Source organism: Falco punctatus, assembly GCF_963210335.1.
Source record: "Falco punctatus genome assembly, chromosome: 8".
Lineage (NCBI taxonomy): Eukaryota > Metazoa > Chordata > Aves > Falconiformes > Falconidae > Falco > Falco punctatus.
The window spans coordinates 35,555,527-35,578,425 of NC_137588.1; the positions used below are offsets into that span (position 1 = coordinate 35,555,527).

Genomic DNA, 22,899 nt, shown 5'->3' on the forward strand with positions numbered 1-22,899 from the left:
TCCCTAAAGACCGAAAGACTAAGAAAGAAATGTAATAAGCTGCTACTGTGGGCTTGGTATTGAAAGGGTTAAAATAACTGAAATCAAGAAAAGGGGGCAAATGTATTACTAACACCAGCAGAACCTTGAGAATTTACTACTGGAGTAATTTTCTGGTTTCTAGCAGAAGAATTTTATTTTCTTAGAAGAAAACTGTTCCAACAACTTTTTTTTTCTTTTATCCCCCCCCCTCCCCGCCGCCCCCAGATCATCCCTAACTATATTGTTTCAGATCAGCCCAACATCATAGGAAGCTTCCCTGGCACTGCCAACACGCCACTCTCTGGGACTGGTGCTTTCAGCCTCCCTCCTCCTCTCTGGGACATATTCCTGCAAAATTGCAACTCCCAGTTTGCCTAAAAAAAAAATGCATGGATACAGTGACTGGGAATTTGGTGGGAAGAGAAATCTTCTGACTCTTTCGAGGAACCCCAGATTAGGTGGGTACACAGAGACTGATGCCAGACCAGAGCCCTGGTCAGTCTGTCCTTGCATTCCTGCCACTTGGCGAATGTGCTCCAGCCGTCCCACAGCCTGACGAGCACCCTCATCTAAGGCATCTTTGATGCTATAGGAATCTGGTGAGTAATTTTTTGTAGGCTGACCCACTAGGACAAATGGCAGCAGTGGCCTCTTAATGGCAATGTTGCTAAGACAAGGCACAGATCATGGCTGAAATTAAGCCTTTTGCAACCTTCAAAAGAGGAAAAAAATACCTACGCATATTACTTTCAAGAAAAATCCAATGCTGTGCAGGTGCACAAGAGAACAGAGACAAACAAGGAGTTTCAACTTTTTAAAATTTGTTTTATGGAAGAGAAGAATGGGTCAAAATAAGAGGTTCTTTCCCATGCATCTCACTGGGTGAAAAGGGATTTGGAACAAAGCAAATGCTCTCTGGAAAGATTTTAAAAGGCATTTGCTGTCAGAAAAGAGGTTTGCTGTGTTCCATCTTCTATGGCTGCTAATGCACACATATAGGAAGTACTGGAATAAAACTGTGTCAGAACAGCAATGCCAGAAAAAAAGCAGGCTCTCTGCAGAAGACATAAATAGCACCTGCAGTGTTAGATAAGTCTTTTATCTAAACCTCTTACTGGTGCTTCTGCTGTGAAGCAAGTGGCCGATCAAGCTGGAAGGTAGCATCACATCATTACCCAAGACAGCAATGTTTAACCTCAATTAAATGATTCAGCTGAGGTTTCCCATTAGAGGTGAAAACAGCCAACTTGGTTTGAGTTCAGGTGGCTTTGTAACCAAGAAACAAAAAGGTGATGAGAGTCCCCTGTAGCAAAGTCTCTGTTCATTTTTGGCACTTCATCAGAGACAACTTCAAAATTAGTCAAAACAAGCTTATGAAGAATCACCAGACTCATACAGCTGGGCCAGCTGGTCATGTTTCACTGTGAAGTCTGCTGTTCATTTTAGGACTGTAGTTACCACTTCTGCCACATAAATTTTGTACTCTTCTTACTGTTCTGAAAATTCTTAACAATAAAAAAAGCCAGTTACACAAGTGCTGGAACAGAAGTACAAGACAGCTGCTAAGAGCAAAGAGACATATTCAACAGGACATGAGCTTCCATGTGTTAGCATTTTGTGAATCTTGTTTGAGGTATTCAGAAAAGCCAGCTGCAGAGTTTGGAGGTACATGGTGATTTCCCTGCCAGAGGAAGTGGCATTCACTGCGAAGGCAGTACTACCAACAAAAAAAAAAAAAAAAAAAAAAAAAATTGTTTCAAATGCCAGATTTGTCAAATAATATGTAATTTCTGAAACCTCATCTGAAAGGAATAACTAGAGGTGCGCCAGATCATGCTCCGAGGATCCCTGTAATTCACCATAAGGAACATTATGCATCACAATCATTTTAGTTCCTGCAGTTCCATGGGTTAGCAGAAAATTAAGTAGAAAGTCCTCTGTACTTAACAGGTCCTTTTCACTTATTTTACCCATACTGCCCTTTGCATCTCAGCTCTCTAGATACTTGAGGAATACAATGTGTCCTAGCAGCAGCACAGAACAATACCTTCTCCAGAAGCCAGCACACTCTTGGAGACAGAGGACAAAGGGAATTCTAAAATGGGAGTACCCATTATAATGCAGCACCTCATTTACAGCCTTTAAGAGGTGCACACACCCTCAGTGGAGCATAGGAAAACAATCTTTGTCACAGACCTTTGATAGTTTCACAGTTCTTTGATATGGCTTGCAAAAAGAGGCACCTGGTTCTATAACCTGTCCCTGAGGGCTGGCCATAGTTGACTTTTACTTTGCAGCTTCCTTCTTTGCGGGAAATATCTTAGATGAAAGTTGCAGTCCACTAAAGTTATCCTGAAGTTTTGCTATGGATGTTAGTTGGCCAAAAAATGTCCCTGTTTGCAACACTTCTGTACTGGGACTAGTCCCTTCTGCTGAGCCAACAGGCTTACTTGTGAGTGAACCATCTGGTGAGGCTAGGGAAGGAAGGGAACCTTGTAGCTACATGTAACAAAAGAGTTTGCAGTTAAGGCAGGGAACCTCAGCCAGATTTGGAACAGAATGCCTTTTTTTTTTTTTTTTTAAATGCAAAACCACTTGCATAGTGTCATCTAGCAAGGTTTTCCTGCTGCAGAGTGATTGCACAGAGACCTATCTTAGAATTTATTCACTAGATAGGAAACCTAGGCCAGCTAACTTCTCTCTGGAATATTAGCACACCTTACACTTTGTTTAGATAGAACAAAACAAGATATGATGAGAAAAGGTTTCAGAATAACTGAAGAAAAATTAAAATCATCATCAGAGGCTAAATGGTGTCTCACATTATTTTAAATGAAGAGTGACTGGGGTTGATCCTGCTAAGAATTAAACATTCAAATCAAAGAAGTATAGTTTTAATTAAGCCTAGCCCAGCCCATGAGTGAACAGGAGCCACTGCTCTTACACACACTTCTTTCAAGCTAGGTAGCAAATGGTTCTAAAATTTGTTAACTTTGGATGAAGTTTCCTGAGAGTGAGGAAGCACATTTCAAAAACAGCACAGCATTTTGGGGAGAGAAAGCTCTTTAGGCATTGATGTGGCTTCATAACATTTATGTTGAATCACTACAGCAAGAGAGACAAGGGGGAGTTAGATTGACACCTTGTTGGGAAAGGTACCCACAAACTGCCTGTTGATTGCTCTCACAGCTGAACCATACAGAGGAAGACAATGAATTGGCAAGAGGCACAAGGTGACAGCAAGAAGATCATTACTAACGCAACAGACAGCACCGTACAGCAGTTCTAGCACTCAGAAGGGCTCCAGCTTTCCAGATAATATAATGAAAAACTCTTTAGAAAGCAGAGAGGTACTGAGCACTGAAATGAGAATGTTGTACTGGTGAGATGCCTCTACATCTATCTCCATCCAAAAAATTTCCCTTTTTTAATAGGCACAAGCAATAGTCACCTTGCACAATTTGTGTTCTCCTCTTCTGTTTTAGTACAAGCCACAAACAGTAAAAAGCAACGAGCTTTTCTTTGAACTGAAAGAGAACTGAGTGGCTCATAGATGCAGAAGCAAGGTATTTGAAGAAATTACAGACTTTGATCTGAGACCAGTTCCTGACTAATACTGCAGACAGGCTAATCATTATCATCAAACGCATAGGTATGTTGATAAATATGTGTGATGGAGCTTCCAATCACTACATCTTTTGTGTAAACATGCTAGTATACCCTAGTGATAGTCCATAGACAAATTTTAAATGTAGGAAACAGACTAATGATATATGTTTGGCATAAAGAGAAGCTAGATCAAAGCTGGGTGTCAAAGCTGAAGGCTTTTCATGATTGGAGGGTGGAAACATCAGGACAGCCTGAACAGCACAGAATTTTGAGTCATGTATGTCCTCCTACTCTGAAGCTAGATAGGCAGTAAGTCCTTCTAGTGAGAGCAGTTTCTTGCCACAAAACAAACGACATCCAAAACCTTTCAAATTAGCATTTCACAAAGCTCTGAGAAGCCCATCAACACAACAGCATTACAGACAACCAAGGCCCACAGAGGTCATAGCCAGGCCTGGGCTAGGATAGGAAGAGCCTGATACCCTCTGTGCTCATTTTCTTACTAGAGAGTTGACAAAGTGGTGTCACCTAGACTTAAAGGGAAGCTCTAGGTGCAGAACTTAACATCTATGGAGGAATTTTGACATTGCAGGATATAATTTCATTGCACAGAAGTTAAGTAAAAATTTCAGAATTCTGTGCTAATGTTTTGTTTCATTGAGACAAATATTTTTAGCATTCCCAATATTCCATAGAAAGTATCTGTATTCAAATAGCTGGATAACTTTATTTTTGCATGTTTCCAAGCTTAGTAACATCAAAAGAATTTCACAGACAAGTTCACTAGAAGAAAATACCTTGAATATTGAAATCAACTTTTTTCAGTGGCAAAAATTACAATGGCATGAATGTTCAACCAGCTCTAGGTCAGAGCAATTATAACAACATTACAGAAGAGGAATTCTCCAAGGTGCCATAAATGTTTTAGAAAAGATTTTCTTCACTGCTCATTTGTGCCTTCCTCAGCTATCCAGGAAACATGTCCAAATCATGCATATGCACACTTTCTGGCATTCATTTACTCCAAAGCAACAACATGCTTTACCTGTCCCTGCACATCACCAACTCATTGTTCCAACACAAAGCAGTGCCAGTGAAGCAGGATGCAGAACTGTTCACTGTGACAGCTGTGTGATTGTAGCTAATCCTTTGATTCTCAGCTTTTTATTACCAGAGAAAAAGACAAATGGGAAAACCTGTAGGTAGTCTGTTGTCTCCATAGATTGTTGCAGGAGTCCAGAAAACAGTGCTCCTTCAGTGCAAATCAGTACATTGCTGGTAACTCACACTCTGCACAGAATGCTCTATCTGAGGAAATGAGTCCTCTGGTTTAAATCAGCACCGGTTACCAGTTACAGAGGTACCAGTCTGCTGAGTGCATCTTCCCCAGAAGCTATTGACAAACATACCTACAGGATGTTTTCCTCCATCAAGGTAGCATGGGGCACCAGTTAGACCACTGGCCTAACACAAGAAATTTAGGCTCAACTACCTGTTTAATTAAAAGTTCTTGCATGACTTCTTACCATTCCACCTGTTTCTCAGCACTTCGATTCCTTTACTGGAAAAGGTCACTCTTGTGGTAGAAGAGGTGTTTAGGTAACCAGAACACATGCAAGTTGGAATACAAATGGATGAGACAGACATAGCGTAAAAGGAGTGATAACCCTCTGACATGCATTTCTGCGTAATACAGACTGTTGTTTCTTCTCCTCTCAGATTTTACCAGCAAGGAAACCTTCTACCACATCCAGCATTTCCTAATATTCTATGTAAAGTAGATCACATGGCAGCAAAATGAGCACCCCTTGCCTGGCAGCCCATCCTTCATCCACACTGCAGTTGCACCCAGCCCTGTCTGCAAACATATTTTCCCCAGTGAACAGCTGCAGACTGATATGGTTTAGCAAAGAAATGGTTCTCCTCCATTAGCTTTCACCCCCATACACCACTGTGTTCTGATACTATCATAAGTGGGAAAAAAACCAGGCCTTTTTTAAGCCAGCCACGTCTGCTGCAATGCATTACCAATAGCCTCAGTCAAATGAGCTTCAGTTTCTGAATCAGGTTTGTTACCCAACTCTCCACACACTACAAACACTCCAGCTCTGCACACACTCCAGCACAGACCAGTAATGTCTGTAAAGGCCAGGGCAGCCTTCATGACTGGTCTTTCCATTGGTCTAATGTCACAGCCACAACAGTACCGTAGCCATAAGGTTGGCCTGGTCACCACCTAGCCGTGTATATCGGTTTCAACATTTCAGATTAAAAAGATGTCCAAAAGTGCCAGATACTGTGTAGAAAATTAGTTGTGGAGATATTTCACAGCTTCGCCTTTTGTTATCTAATGCACCCAATATTTGAGTTTGATTCTGGTGCACTGAAATGTAGGTATAATAGGTATTAGATTTTGTTAGTAGGGGTAGTTTACTGTTCCAATCATTTTAAACTATGGGAATGGAAAGCAAATGGGAATCTCCTCAGAAAGAAAAGTTCACAGCAACACTGTTAGAACAGGGGGACCCAGGAGAGCTCATTTCTCCTTTCTCCCACTCACCAGTGGTTCCTAAAACAGATTTTTCTTCCCATGAACATCTGGAGCTCTAACGAATGTTGCTTTAACAGAACTTAACACTTCTTTAACCTTCTGTTTAGCGCTTTTGTTCATGCATTACAGGGAGACTGTAAACCCAGAATACCTCTGCTGTATGCTCCAAATACTACCATCACACTTTAGAAAATGGAAAACTTTAGAAAAGGTCTGTCTGACCACCCAAAATCAAATGGGTTCTTGCCCACAACATCTAGGATTTTCTACTCCTGGACACTAAAAAACAGTTAGTTTTTGCTATTATAAAACAGAAAGCTTCCAAATACAATAATACTTAAGAGCTCATATAGAAAAAATATATCCCCAACATTATGGACAGATCTCTCTGAAGGACTACAAATAAAGTGAGAACTTCTGTTTTTCAAAAACTTGAGCTAAAGAATCCATCTGGAAAGACCACCTTGTCCCTGACTCTGAATTTGACTGGCCACTTCAAAAAGAAGTGTCTGACAGAAAAATCTCAGTCCTGTAAGAAATTGCCAGTTCTGGAGTACATTCTATTTGTTTCAAATTCCACATATTGCAGTTATGAGTGAAACACATATTATAAGCTTACATACATATTAAAGTGTTAAGAGGTTCGCTTCAACAATGAGCACATTCCATTCTCTTGCATAATAAGTAGCATTTTTCTTTTAATCTTCTTTAATTAATATCCTTCAGCTAATTTTTAATTTGCCTGTATATTATGACCAATGGGCAGATGATTCATAAACTGATACAGCATTTCAAAAACCCTTTAATCAGTAGTTTGCATTCTTAATTATTTTGAAACTTCTATATTTGTCAAAACCCACAGTGCATTATCTTAATTTGTATTATGCCTGAAGGTTTCAGCGAAGAGTCCATAGTAAGTAAATGAAGTTTTGATGGAGCCTGAGAAGTTGTGAATATGTCCTTCTCCTTTGCCTGCTTTGTACTTTCATGTTTCCCAAACATAGCTGTCTAAAGAAACATGGATTTGGCATGATGCCTGTGGAATGAACGGTTGTGGATAACCCTAGGTGGTTAAAAATGTAACTGCATAGAATCTATATATACTTTATATATACCTTACATAAAACAAGTCGTGAGATTTTAGTCTATAAAAGATTTTACCTGCTTAAATGAAAAACTCCAATACAGAACATCTTACTCAACAATCAGAAACACAAAATACCTTTTTTAATGCAATAACTTGTTGAGTATCTAGGGTTCTGTGCAAAGCAAATGCTTGGGACTGACCTGCCCTATGCATCTCAGCATTGAGCTTGCGGGACTGAACAAAGGGCAAGACAACAAGAAACAACTTCCATTTGATTCTTGCCTCCGCTCCCAATACGGCACACATAATTTACATTAAACAATCATCAGATAAAAACAAATAAGCCTCAGAGTAAAGTCTAGACACAGGAGCTTCCCATTCCAGCCAAATACCTTGAACACCAGATGCCACAATGATTTTCATCTCTCTTTGATCTCCTCTTGGCCCCAGGAATACTCCACAGTGACCCACTTCTTAAACATGGAAAACCAGACTGGGCATGAGATTTCTCCCTCCATTTATAGCCTAACACTGAAAGACTCTTTGGTGAAAAAGAAATGGAAAATTACAGCCATTCAAGTCACTGGCAGCTCTCTTCAGGTGCCATAAACTCTCTAAACAGGGGAAAGATCTCAGATACGGATAGCACTTAGCATTTCCTATGGGGTACTTCAAGTCCCTCTGCATTCAGCACACAGCTGAGATACCATACTGAATTACACTTTTATTTTAGTTTGGCTGTTGTCTCTATTTCATAACACTTCTCACTCCTAAACACACAGTATGCCTCGTGATCACCACACTGCTTCCATAGCTTCAAAAGTTTGTGTTATTATCCACAGTGCATGACATTCAAGGGGGAGTGGCCTGAGCAGATCTGTATGTTGCACCTGACCTGGAAATCCAAACTGTAAAATCTAGTTCTAATAAGGAATGAATTGTCAATGCACAATTTAAAAGTGCTTCTAGGACAATGGTTCTGTTTTCAGGTGCATCCACTTCCCTTACAATAGAGCAATCATGAGTTGCTTCAATTAATTTTAAAATTTCAAAATAGGTAAAAATAGATCTATAATTACATTTTTGTCTCTGAAATGCAAACTTTGAGAAAATGAGGAAACTAGTTAGCAGGCTTCTCCAGAGTAACTCAGGTGTGTAAATAATGAAAAAAACTGAAATCAGATCTCAAAAGAAAGGAAAATGCATAAAAATAGACACCTCAGTGTAAAATACAAGTAGAAAGCTTGTACAGGAGTAGAAAGGGCATTCATTGACAAAAAGCATTTTTCAGATCTGAAAGGAACACAAATAGAGCCAGAAGGGTCTTACAACGAAAACAGAACCCTGGCTCTTATGCTCACAAGTAGAGAAAGGCTAAAGAGAGAAGTGAGGCCTTCACCTAGTCACAATGTGGTAGAGTCAAATGATAATTTAGGTTTGGACTAGCAAACAAATACAGCTTTTCTTCTGTTTTCAGTAGGGATGATTACATTCAAGAGAATAAGAGCAGAGCATCTGATGGGAATGAAGTATTTACCACATTCTATGAATGACCAAAATGTGGACAATCACAACAAAACTGAAAATAAAGGGGTAAATAGTCTCCATGCAAAGGTGTAAAAAAATCACTGGTACACTGGATAGAATATTTGTTCCTATAATTTGACAGCAATATGCTATGACCCAGAGCAAAAAAACACACTGTGTGCATATTCAAAAGGAGCAAGTGAGGAGATAGGACTGGCATTTTGCAAGACTTCAGTACCATTACTGCAGAATGAGTAAATCTAGGACAGAGAGGTAAATGAAAACTGTGATAAAATGCCACAGGGTTTTATCAGGCTAGATTGTGGCAGTCTATAGTGTCTCTCTTCAATAAGATAACTGGTTTTTTAGACAAGCTCAATGCATTGGAACTAATCTCTATAGACTTAAACCAAGAATTGCTTTCACTGCCTCAAGGGAGATTAATTATTAAAGTGGGAAAATGGAGATGAAAAGAATAACTATTAGGTAGGTAAGAAGATATTATAACTGTTTATACTATTGGGAAGAAAAGGGGTGTCTTTCTAAAATCAGTGCCCGTCCCAGTTTTGCTTAGTATTTTAATAAAAATACTGGTCCAAGGAGAAGATGGTCCAAGAAGGTGCATGGTACTGAAGCTTCAGGTAACACAGAGCAGGAAGGTAATGACGACTACTGAGAACAAGTTTTCATGCAAAAGGAATTGCTCAGCCCTATGATGCAGAGTTGCAGAGACAGAAAGAAATTCAACAATGCAAAGACCTGCATTTATGAGCGAGCATTTTATTGCTGGAGTGCAGGCCTTATTACATGAATGTGACAGTACAGAAAAAAAGCAAAAGCTGTGTGGTTAATGGTAAGGTAACAATATGGTGCCAAATCAGTTACCTCCAGGGCTCACCAGGACTGCTCATGGGTGACACTCCTCTGTTTATTTACTTCTGGAAAAGAGTCAAAATCTACGCAAAGTTGCTAGGTTTAAGTCCTCAGCTCTATCCCTGTTAAACTGCAAAAGGAATAAACAATATCAAAAGTTTGCAAACTGGAATACCAGTTGAAAGGAGAGACATGGACTGAAATCTTGATTTGAAAAATCAACTAATTTTCATATTGGGACGAAGTCAGACTTTAGGAATGCCTCAGTTTAAACCCAGATCTCAAACTCAAGAACATTCAGATCTGATGCTGGAGTCAAGGCTTGTATCTGTGACACTGTTTCATCTCATAAAATAAAAAGCAACATAAAACAGGCCATAAAGGACATGCTGCTCCATTCCTGCAATGCACAAACAGTTTAATTTATTGATTAGGCTTATAAAAGGCAAGATTAATCTTCCACTGTTACCTGAGGAAAAGGCAAGATGATTCAGTGAGCAGGAGAGGGTTCTAGGCAGCTACGGCATGCAGGCTTTGAACAGCCTGGAAAGGGATGTCTACTCCTTGTGGAATAAGAAGGTTTTGTCTCTGAAATGCAACTTCGAGAAACTGAGGAAACTAGTTAGCAATGTTCTCCAGAGTAACTCAGGTGTGTAAATAATGAAAAAAAAAATCTGAAATCAGATCTCAAAAGAAAACTCATCAAAACGGACATCTCAATGTAAAATACAACCATGTAGAGAGCTTGTATGGGAATGGAAAGGGCAATCATTGACAAAAAAAAATCTTCAGATCTGAAAGGTACAGAAATAGATCCAGAAGGGTTTTGATGGACTTACAAAGAAAACAGAATCTGTTTTCCTCCTTCTTATTGAATGAGAAGGTTGCTTATAACTTAGCTGTGTCTTGACCTACATTTTCCCTGTCCTGTGAAAAGCCTTTCTGGAAGAAGTATCTGTATTTCAGATAGTAATATTGGGACACTATTCTCCCAGTTCACTCACTCTAACTTTCTTCATCCTTTCCATGAGATTTGTTTTTCAGTTTAGAAACTAAGAATAGTCATCTCTGTCATGTTTACCAAAACAAGAGATGAGCAGTTTTGTACTTCCAAGCATCCCAATATAAACAAAAGTAAGCAGGAGGATTATTAGAAATGCTCAGGGATTTTTCTCTGCTCCTTAAATGTATTTACACAAGACAGGTACTACAAGCAATGAATGCAGAATGCAGAGACTTCAGTAAAGACTATGAAAAACCTGAAGCAGCTCTAGTCCAATTTGCTACAACCACTCTGCAAGGCACCCAGCTGTGGACAGCGAGAGAAGGAAGAAGGTACCGAAAGTCCAGAAATGGATAAACTACAGTGCCTTTGCCAAGTCCTTGGCTTCAGATTATGGACTTTTTACTACAGTGGAGGTAAAGTAGAGGTACCAACGACGGAAACACCATCTGAAGTACATACCTGCATTTAACTAACTAGTCACTAGATGTCACTGTAAACTGTGTCGAACACAACCAAGATAAAAACATACCTGACATTAAACGTGGTCAACACCACTCAGGACCTCGCAGCTACGACAGTACATTCTTCGTAGAGAACGAGGAAATCTCAAAGCCTTAGTTGAAACGGTAACAATTTTGCAGATTCAGATATTCGTTAAAAAATCCGGTCACTGAATGTCCCGGGTGCTGAATGCAGATCTCAACCTTCCTGGAATTTCAGCATTCTTGATGCCAAGCATCGATGGCGAACAAAACGGTCAGTCAAAGGTACTTCTATACATTGTAGTAAAATGTGTGAGTTTCACTCTAGACCTACAAAATGTCTGCCTTGGACCTTTGCCAAGGTTATCTCATTCTAAGCACCACAAAAGCCACTGTGGAAACTGGATCTTCTTAAATATTTAAACTGTCTCCTAACAGGAATGCTCAGTAGCAGCTACAACATCATCATCGGGGTCATAGGCACTTAATAGAAAGTTATGGCAATTAAACTTCTTTCTTCTCTGAGTGAGAATTCTGGATAACCCTCTTGTAAAAGTGAATTTTTAATGCCATCGTGTTTACAGTTCTAGTTACTGCTTTTTACTCTGCATTACTAGCTGGAAATTTTATTTTCTTGATTATGAATGTGACTCCCATGGTACTCCCTTTCTAGCAACAAATTTCTTGTGGGCCTGATCCAACTGGAAAAAGTAGTAATTGAGGGGTTTTCACTTCAATATACCAAACAGGAAACTTCTTGTGGTTTTGCTGGGATTTTTTCCCTAATAAAAAGAAAGATCAAATCTCGGTTCCTTATTTTATATGAAACATTCTTTGACAGCTTGCTGATATAAATACATAACAGATGAAAATTCAGCCTGTTTTAGCTCTATTCCCCACAGAACATTTAACTACTGTCTACATAACACTGGAGCTCCTTTTCTGTCTTTTTTTTTTTTCCACTTCCAATGAATTTATAATATACTATCCTTTCCTCTACTTCTCTCTCCACACCTTCACTCCTCCCCTTTCCACAGAGGCTGTGAATTTGGGTTTTCTTCTTTCTCACAAACCTGTTCTTCCTATTTTCCCACCTGCAGTGGAAGAGGGTCAGTTCCTGTGAAAATGCATTTGTTTCTCCATCCCATCTCAGGCATGTCACCTACTTGATGTAACAGCTGCTAGTTTCTATGCCTGTCTTTCATCCTTGTCGAGTGCTTATCCAACCATTCAGTTTCCAGTAATTCTCTAACAGTTGCTGATGTTTGGACAGTTCCAGCATCTAGACCCATTAGTACCGATACTCCTTTCACAGCAGCAAGAATCAGGGGTAAATCTTAACCTTGCATCAATCAACAGTAAAATCCCCACTGGTCTCAAGAAGATTAGGATTCTTTGCAAACCTACACCAATAGAGAAAAAAGGAGGTAGGGCTTCCATTTCTGGATTCATCTGTTTAAATTATTAGACAAAGTAATCTGCAATAATTTTGGGTTAGTTGTGATTTATCAGCTCATTCATAGTGGATTCAATAAATGAATGGTTTTGTGATTCCTGCTCTGTAGCTGTATTTTTGACAGGTCTAATGATGTTATAAAACCCACACTGCTTATTTGTTTCCATAATTAGAGATCATGATTCTCTATATAAATTTGAACATATCTTTTAATGATTTGCACTTGAAGTACTTCCATGTGATTTAAAATTTTAATGCACATTTTCAATTTCTTTTTCCCTGCTCTTTCCTAAGTCACTTCAAAATACCATTAAAAGTCACTTGAGCTTGCAGCAGCTGTACCAAGCAGAACTGTGGGAAAAGTACAAAAACTGAATTAAATTTATATTGTAGGACCATTTTACCTTTGGTGAACTTGCATTCCCACCTATGAATAAAAAACCCTAGAAGTCTGCCCACACGAGGGCTTCAGGACTGATCCCAGAACTTGAAAAAATAACTTCCAACTCACACAGTACTTCTTAGTTCTTATCTCTGTATTATACATGCAAAAAACATTTTAAAAATAGATTTTAGAAGACCTCACAAATAAACTGAACTGCAGACCTTTCTACTGAGTTCAGCAGGTTGTGCCTTTGCAATTCATATCCACTGAGGGACATAGTGTCCAAACCATAAATAAAATCTATAGGAAGTGTATTTGTCTCTTCATATTTTGTCACTTCATAACTAGGGAGCTCAGATACAAGACTGCTGGAGTGCCTAATTTAAGCACCACGGCTGGCTGGCTTAGTTTTGGTGTCAGGACTATTTCTCACCACAGATTGTATAGGAAGTCTGACTCTTGACAGCTGAAGAAAACTGGCAGACTAAATCAATAGTTGCTCTTGAACTATGTATAATAACACCCAATGCACCCTTGTATATTAAGCAGACAGAATTCCACTCTTCAGCACTGTACCTCCACAGAAGCCTGTGAACAGCTAGACAAAACCCTAACTTGTTACCAGCAATCTTTGTCAGACCTCCAGGGCTAGTGCAGCAACCTATACTCGGTTTTGGGTTACATATTTTCAGTAGGATCACTGGTGATGCCTGAATTAGGAAAAGGAACCAGGCTGACAGTTTTGGATTCCAGGGTGAGTATGCAGTGCATACTGTCAAGGAGGAGGGTAAGGAAGACATAATTGTCCACAAGAGAAAGCTACAGATTTCAAAGCAAAGGTATCATAAAGCCACTGCTTTCATGAGGCCACTGATCAGCATTTAGCTCTCTAGTACTAAATTAAGTAGATTGTTTAAATGTAAGCATTTCAAGCTTAAGACACTGAAAAAAATCATAAAGCATTTAATGAAAAATCCAAATAAATAAATGTATGACTAGCTTGGATGATGCAACTGATACAGTGACAGAAGATGTAACTGTGTATATATGCATATATATATATATGCATATATATATACACATAGGAGATACAGCTATACTGATATATATGAGTATAGCTGTATCTCCTACCAAAGCAGAAACAGAGCAGGTTGAAAAGGAGAGTTTCTGTTACACACAAAGTTTTAGGATGAGTTTGGTTTGTGCAGCAAGATTTCAGTCCACTGGGATCAAATCCAAGAAACTTCAAGGATAGAAAATTGGCAGTAATTTTGTTTCAGAAATAATATAAAGCACATTTCAAATATGAAATAAGCTATCTGCCCCCAGGAGCATTACGTTACTGGCTACTTAGAACTGGGCTCTTAAACTTCCCAATGCAAATCCTGAGATCTCTGGAACACTGCCTGCTTGGATTCTCAGGGTTGCCAAGCCTGAAGCAGTTTAGCTGACAGGTCTGCCTTACAGCTACTGATCTTGGAAAATTTAGATTTTACTGCCAGTGTTCCAGAAAACTTTGTTTTGATTTGGCAGACTGAAAAATCTTGCCATATATTGCCACAGCAGCAGCAGAGGCAAACAATTTTTAAATATGTGCTACATACATTGTTAATGCATAGGAAAATGAATAGTGTGAAATCACTTGGTAAGACAGTTAAGTCTGTTGTGCATATGAAAGTTACAGGAACTATTCAAAAGCTTACTCTTAATGCCTTGGTGACCAAGAACTTAAAAGAAGACACATTACTTCTATTTAAATCATCAGATAAAGCTTTCCCTTTGGAAATATGAGAGATTACTATCTTTGATTCCTAGAACAATATGACACAGCCATGTATGTCTTTATTATGTGTGTGTATATATATATATATCCTACATTATCTAAAATAGGTTTTTGACATAGACACAAAAGGATTGATTTCTTTTCAGCCATTGGTACACAAACAATTTTGGGAAATGTTAGAAGAAGCTTTCAGTATTATTCTATGTGGCAGCTGGTTACAAGTAAAAGACCATTTTCTGTTATGAAATGACTAACACAGATAAACTGTTAGGAAATATTTCCAAAGGCAATGTAAAGAGATTTAGGTATATATTGCAGAATGCACTGTAACTGTTTAGTTTATACAGTTAATAAAATTATGTCTAAATTATTAAATAAGGTGGGGAATAATCACAAAGTTACTACTTGCCTGCTTTGTTAAAGGTATGAATCATACACCAGATTAAAACATTCTGGTCATGAAATAAACAACTATAAAATTTTCAGTTTAAATAAAAAAATACTTACAAAGCATAAGGACTTAGCTTTACTGTTTTTCAAAAAGGAAAGCAGGCATTGTGCCAGGGCATTGGTTTTTATTAGACCTAACAACTTCTTACTATTTTTTTTTTAACATATGCATCTTTACATCCCTTATTCTTTTTATCAGACTGTATCACTAATTTATAGCGCTATAGAACACAAACACTATCACAGACTTCTGTGAGCTATCACAGTATTTCTAGGGCAGGGTGATCTGAGGGCAGAAATAAACCACTTATGGTTCCAATCTGAATACAAATCCTCGGAAAGAGGCAGACAGAAGAGAGGGAAAACCAGAAGGGAGAAACAAAAGAATTTTAATTCCTTCCTTTCTCACTCTGAAGATCAAGCTTTTCAAATCCTTTATAATACACTTTAAAAAAACCAAAGTTGCTGCAAGCAGCAGAGCATCTCATTGTGGGTTCAGCCCTGCTCTGATGCTAGTTGATAGATGTATCATCAAGAAATCTGTGTACATATAGTGTGTCCGTGTGCACACACAGTGAAGGATTAGGACTGACCATGTAAATATGACTGTATAAGTCTAAAATAGATGGAGAGCTTTGTATTTTTCATTTGACTAGTGCCTGATGTCGCAGTTCATAATGTGCAGAGCTGTTACTGAAACTTACCTGCAATCAAATCCTTTGTTCATTCAAAGGTTTAGAAATATCTGGGGAACATGAAGGAAAAAACCCCAAACAATTGTGTCAAATAGCCAAGAGTCTTGCATCTAAATATATATACATATCAATTTGTCCTGTTGTTAAGTAGAAAACAATGAATATATCTTCTTTTCCAGCATTTTTAGTTTCACTGTCAAGACTGCAAATGGAAGAGAAATTTTCATTTGTGTCTTGAATTCATATTTTTATTTAATAACAACTGCTATTATCTACATCAATCTATAGCTTCAGGATGTGCACAGCTTCCACAAGAACTTCTTAGTAAATCCACAATGAATCACTCAAATTCATGTCTCAGTGTAACAGTCTCCTATTACAACTACAGTTTAGCATTTAGCAAGTACAGGAAGAGCCAAGCAGAACAAAAAAGACTCTCAGAAACCAAGGGAGAGATGTCTCTAAGTGGTATAGCCTCTTCCTTCCAGAAACCATTCTAGCAGCTGAGACTCCTGGCCTGGCCACAATGTAGTAAAGTAATAAGCATGGAAAACAATCATGCAGAGTCAAATTCGTGCTTCCCACTGATTCAATATAGTTTGTGCACAGAGGGGCAGCATCCATTGCCTTTACTTAACCAGTGGTCATATGAAGTCAAAGTTAATTCAAGACTTACCTCCTGGAGCTTCTTTTTACTTGTAAGGATTGTTGGTCTGGCAGGCCCATGTGATGCAAGAAAAGGAGGAAACTGACTGGTTTCCTCAGGCCCATTTGGCAGGATTCTTCAGAGAGCATTCCAGCCTTCAGCTCTGTGGCCAGGTTAATGCTTTGGGAAGGAAGACTCTCCTCTTCCTGCCTACCCATCTGCAGACATGTCTGTCTGAGCTCCACCAAACCCACTCCCACTCCCAATCCACTACCTCTCCAGCCCTCGTAGCAGCAATCACCAAATGCACCCTCCTGTTTCTGTCACAGCCTCACCCAGAGAGTCAGTGTTAAAGTTGGCAGTCCCCCACCTTGAGTAACAACAGCCACCACTGCCTGTCTCTTTGTGGCAGGCCCCAGAGGGCTGATTCAGCCATGTGGGCTACCTTCATCCCTTGAACAGCTGCTCCCTGTCTCCTCCAAGAGAGCAGTGGTAAACCATATGAACGCATTGCACAGGCCACGAGCTGAGCCACACTCACTTAGAAGCATTCCAAGGGCCTTAGCTCTGATCTTAGGGACCAAACTTCTCAGGAAGCTTATATCCCACAACCCAGCTACTGGCTTTGCTACCGGTAAACATTTGGGACTATCTCACCTTGTTCCTTCCTTCCCTGCCCCAGTGGCACACACAAGAACAGTGGATGTTAATGGCTTGTAGACATAAAAGTTGGTCACATATTCTTTCTTCCCAATCTGTTTTTTCTTGCTTCACTCAATCCATTTCAGTCACTACAGCAAACTGCACTATACCAACTCTTTCTGCAACAGAGACTTCTACATTCCCCTGACAAAGCTGGTACTATGGTTATTGTTAATGTGTTAGTGCTAAAAAAATACAATCCTATGCCAATGTTTGTTTTTATAAAAGAACTGTAATATGAAGCTCCCATTCAAACTAGGAATATGGAAAGGGCTGGAAGGTAGCTCCTGAGTCATGCAGAGATTGCTTTTCATGATAGGAGACTGGATATCACTTATTTCCTTTGATCCATGTCTCCTACAACACATACATGCACATGCATACATACTTTTACCTTGCTCCTCTTACTACTAAAAACTTTTGTTTAAAGGTATTACACTTGGCTGACTTATAATTCAGATTTTAGAGGTCAGGGTGACATACATGAGACCTAAGTATAGACCATGGTTAGTCAGAAGGTTCTAGCTATGAATACTGCAGAGGAGATTAGACTATTTCAGAGTCCAGGCATCTTTAGAGAAGACAGCAAGACAAGCTTTCCTTTAAATAAGTCCACCCATGACAAGAATGACTCCCACAGTACTGGGCAATCCCTGCTCCCCAGGCACAAACACATCTATAGCAAGCGGCAATGAAGCAGGGAGTGTGGGGGAAGGTAATAAATACATTTTCAATGGAAACCTTAGAACACTGCAGTAAACCACATACACTAAATGAAATTACAAAAACCTGAAAGTAAAGTCATATCCCACATCAATTTACCAACCAGAGCTTTGGTCCCAAAAAGGGGAGAAATAGGAAGACATTGTGTAATCCCGTGTAATCCTCTTAGGGACTTCTTGTGCTGAGTAAATTACAATATATAATTCAGAGACTACAGCGTTCAGGTGCAACCTGGAACGCCAGGGTATGCATCCAGATATTACTTACCCTGACTTATTCTGAAGATGTAGCAATGGAAGCACACTGTTTTCTGCCAACTTTAGCCGCAGACGTTGTTTGTGCTAGGATGTGTGTACTAATTTTAGTTAGACGTATGTTCCCCAAGGACTACTGACAGGTGATTTATCATCAGTGAATGTCGTGAAGGCATGCTGCTTCCTTTCAGAATCAATTCTTGTATCAGACTCTTGATAAGCTAACCGATAAATGCATTTTGTACTATTGCTTTCTAGTAATTGGTTCTCAAAGCTTGCTTTTTTTGGACTGCTTCTTTGATGTTCTGTAATGCCACAGTCTGTCTTTGAAGAGTAAATAATAATGGAGAGCTTTAAAGACACTTGTAAAAGTTATGAAGTCATAAAACCCTAATTCCTCCTTCGGTCTGTTTTCTGAAAGTGTGCTGAATTTTAATAGTGAGGAGATCTTATGGGCTTTAAATGAAAGATTCTTTCTCAGTTCAAGCTACAGTTTCTACTGCACTATCCTCATTGATATTTCATTGCCTTCACAATGATGGGATGTATATAGGATTTTTTTCCCCAAGTCTCTTATCAACAGTGTTTTGGGACACTTGGCCAAAGAAACATATGCCTATTATTTAGGGTTTTTCTTTTTCAAATGTATGATGTAAATCTATACTGTATGGAGCTACAGTCATTGTGATGCAGAAGGCATGCCAAAACACACTTTTGCAAATAAGGGTTGTACTTGTTTTCCTTTCCTTCCTTGTTCCTGGCAACTGTGTATAGGAACTTCCCATAAATTGAGTCCATTTCTCTTCCTCTTTTCCTAAGGTGTGACTATGTTGTGAAAAATGGATTCTTCCGCAAAGAAAAACAGTTTTCTTAATCATGTTGCACAGTTTTGACTTCTACCAGACCATTAACTCAAAATAAACTACTAAGCATTCTGTCTTCTCAGTGTCTGCACAGTGACATTTACCAGGAGAGAGGTAGACAAGAAATAGTGACTGAAGATTTTTACAGACCAGCATCGTGACACAGTAATCTTGCTCTTTCCCTCTCTATACCCATCATCCCCTTTTCCAATCTCTGTCCATTTCTAGACACAGCTAAAATGACTATTAGAAGTGCCTCTTGACATGTGTTCAACTCCAAAATACAGGTATTAGAATTCACTTGAAATTAAAAAAAAAAAAAAAAAAAAAAAAGGAAAAGCAATTTAAGCTTTCTCTGGTTCCAGGACACAGAGCAGGAAAGACATTACTGTTACTAAGCTCATTTCTGAAATCAATAGATGGTCTTGATACATTTAGAGCACTTAGAAGTTCTTTGCTCTGTTCTTCCTTTGTTACAGGAAAGACCTTGGAAGTAGTTTAAAAAGATAGTATCCAGAAGGCTTTATGCCAATCCTACTTCAACCAGCATTTCTGATACAGCTGAAAACAACTTTTACAGTTGTGAGTAGGTATAAAAGACACAGGACATTTGGAGGTACACATGAGCCAAATTAGAAACAACGAAAGGAAGTCTGATGTTACCACCCCAGTATATTTCATGCAGCCAGTCAGTGACAGCGACCTGCAGATGCTAAGGCCAAAGATGCTTCAGTAAATTGTCCTGATTCTGGCTGGGACAGAGTTGATTAATATCATGCCCTTGTACCAACTGTCTTTGTATCTTGTTATATGGAAAAAAACCCCACAGCTTTTTCTTGTCATGGTCTTATACTGCCGTCAAACACCTGATAATGAACAATCAATGTTTAACATTTCTCCCTACCCTGGTCACCTCCAGTCATATCTAGCAATAGATGATTCATTCACAATAACTCCTTACAATTATCATGGCAAAGATTGGGAATAGATAGGCATACATGGTACTAAAACTGAATAACCACAAAGTATTTCACCCATGCATCCCCTATTTGCTTCCTCCATTTGTGGACAACGGCAGCAAAACTTTTCTCCAGGGTTTTGTTTATATCACTGTATTTTTTGGATCATACTTTTTATTTTCTAGTGTAGTAAGTGCCCCAGAGAAACACTTCAGTGCAGCAATCAAGACAGGAGTTCATTTTCCTGCCCAATACTCCCTGCAGCCTAAACCATTCAGCAGCAGGAGTGCATTAATACCACACTGTACTTAGAACTACATTGACCCTTCCTCAGTCTCCACTACTACTAACAGTGGACAGAAGGATTACAGTCTCACTCAAACGTAAATAATTAACTCGCCGGAACCATGCCCATAGACTGGTAAAAGGGACGATATAGCTTCCGTGTTTTAGTAGTGTTTATATTTTCAAATTATGACTTAAACCTATTGTTTGAAGACCAATAATAGAAAGAGATGGTGGGTGAAAGATTGGATTATTGACATATGTTTCCTGTGAAAAAATTGAGGTGAAGTGAGATAGTGGTCTACTTCTTTGTAATTGTTCATGCATTAATTAGTATAGATAGAATGCACATTCATTGATGCCCTATGCTTCTTATGCAGATTATCTATCATCCATTGTCATGCGTCCTAAATTACAAGTCCCTACAGCCTAGGCTGAATAGTAAGGTACTTGTAACAGCAGCTGAAAGGAATAAAACCAAGTAACTAAAACCAGAGCTTCTACCTCCTTTCATTCTTACTTTTTCCTGTCCTTTTAACATCAAGCAGGCCACAAAATTAATGACAAGGATTAAATTATTTGGCTATCAGATTATCTCAGTAGCTGCTTTTAGCAGAATATCCATGCAAATCTTTGAGGGAGCAGGGTATCAGCAGGTGAATCTGACTCTGTAGGGTCACTGCACATGTGACTCTCACTGTATTAACTGCTCCCTGGCATTAGGAAGACTCAGAAAAGAAATACAACCCATCTAAATTAATGCTAAATACTGAACTAAATCACAGCATATAGACATGGACTTTGATTGTCTAACAAATCTGACCTAAAAGGAATAGGAATTCTGCAGATGACCTACCTGAAAACTCCTATCATGCTTACACCTGCCCATCCTTTGAGGTACATTGTGTTTAGTTATGTGTAAAATAGACAGGCCTCACTAACAGGACATATGAAATGCTGAAGTGTAGAAACTAAAATTCTAAAGCTACCATCATGTCTTCAGAAACCTTAAACTATGATTTCAAAATGGTCGTTGTTATGGTGGAGTCCCATTGTTTCTTTGTTGCATACATTTTTCTCATTAGGTTGAAAGGTGGTTGGGAAAGAGGACACTCCCCCACCCTCGTATTTTACCTGTCCAGTGCCTTGGACAATGAAATATTTATCTCCAAATGGAGATTCCAGGCTTTACTACTGCATGAATAATATATGTAACTTGAGTTATAACCTCCCAAAGACCTATTTACAAGTCAATATTTCTGTCAGTTCAGCATTGTGCTTCCTGACTACAGCCACTGATAATATTTTCTTACTTTACAATAAAGCTTGTATTTTCAATAACCTCACTGGTCTATGCATCACTTCACTGTTATTTCTCACCTTATGTAAAGCACACCATTTATTTAAATTAAACTACTATTAAAAAATATATAATTATCTTCCTTGACTCAAGAAAAGTTGCCAATTATCAATTTAACCTAATAAGCAAGTTACCCTGGTGGATGAGACATCCAAATGTTCAAGTTGAATAAAGAGCAAAAGAGTTGGCTCTGATCATAGGGGATTGCTTGGTGGAGAAAACCAGCAGATAAAACAATTGTATATTCTCATGATAAGCACCTACAAAGACAACGCCTCCTATATTTCTGAGATACACACTCCACCTTTTACAAAGCCCTCTAGGACAGTGGACTGTGCTTCCACTCAGAACATCTTAATAGAAGAGAAAAATATTCTATTTAAAACCTGCTTTGCTGATTTTTTATAGAGCAGAAAGAACTGAGGCAACACAATTTACTTGCCTAGTCACTCATAAGTTTTCCCTGATTCCTCTACATAACTGAAGAGAAGGTAATTTCTAAGGATAGTCAAAGTGCTACTTGACGAAGACCTCATCCCAGACTGTCCGTTCTGGAACACTCTCCCTCATGCTAAAGATACCTAGCATGAGTTGCTCTCTAAAAGACATTCAGTAAAAATAACTGAACTTAGTAAACAGATGTAACAGATAAGACCATTTGTGTTTAGTCACCTTGGATTTTTAAATATTTTTATGTATTTTTAGGTAAATCCTTCTCTGTATATTTAGGAGGATGTTGCTTTGGGAATATTACTAGGCAGTAGTGCTACAGAGAAGAGTCTACTATGTAAAAAGGAAACAAAAAAGTTCCTCAGATATTGTGCACTTACCTTGGGCTTTCTATGATGGACTGCACTTTCCAAAGAAAGTCTGACTAAAACACTAAATGGAAAAGCTGCCGTTGCCTTCTAGGCTGTATGGGCTTCACATCTCCCGTTGTGTTGCTCAGACTTTATTTTAGAGTTGAAATGTCCAATGGGCCAGAAAAATGGGAAAACTGAAAAAGAAATTACACTTTACTTAAGCTTGTTGATTAGGCTGAAATCTTCCAAATGCTAAGTACTAAAGATAAGACACACTTCCCAGCACTGCAAAATTGAATACTGAGTTGTAACAACTACAATTGCCATTTCTGAGCCTTCTAAGTGACGTGTGGTATCATTACAGATAATGTTGACAGCA

At 38.8% G+C, this 22,899-nt stretch overlaps 1 long non-coding RNA gene across 1 annotated transcript in view; it reads right to left on the minus strand.

Annotated features, from left to right (window-relative positions):
* Window positions 1–230: 230 nt before the first annotated feature.
* LOC308068685 overlaps window positions 231–22,899 on the minus strand; it is a 42,923-nt gene continuing 20,254 nt past the window's right edge. Inside the window, exon 2 of the long non-coding RNA XR_013930062.1 lies at window positions 231–22,714. This is a non-coding gene — a long non-coding RNA (uncharacterized lncRNA). The remainder of the gene's footprint in view (window positions 22,715–22,899) is intronic.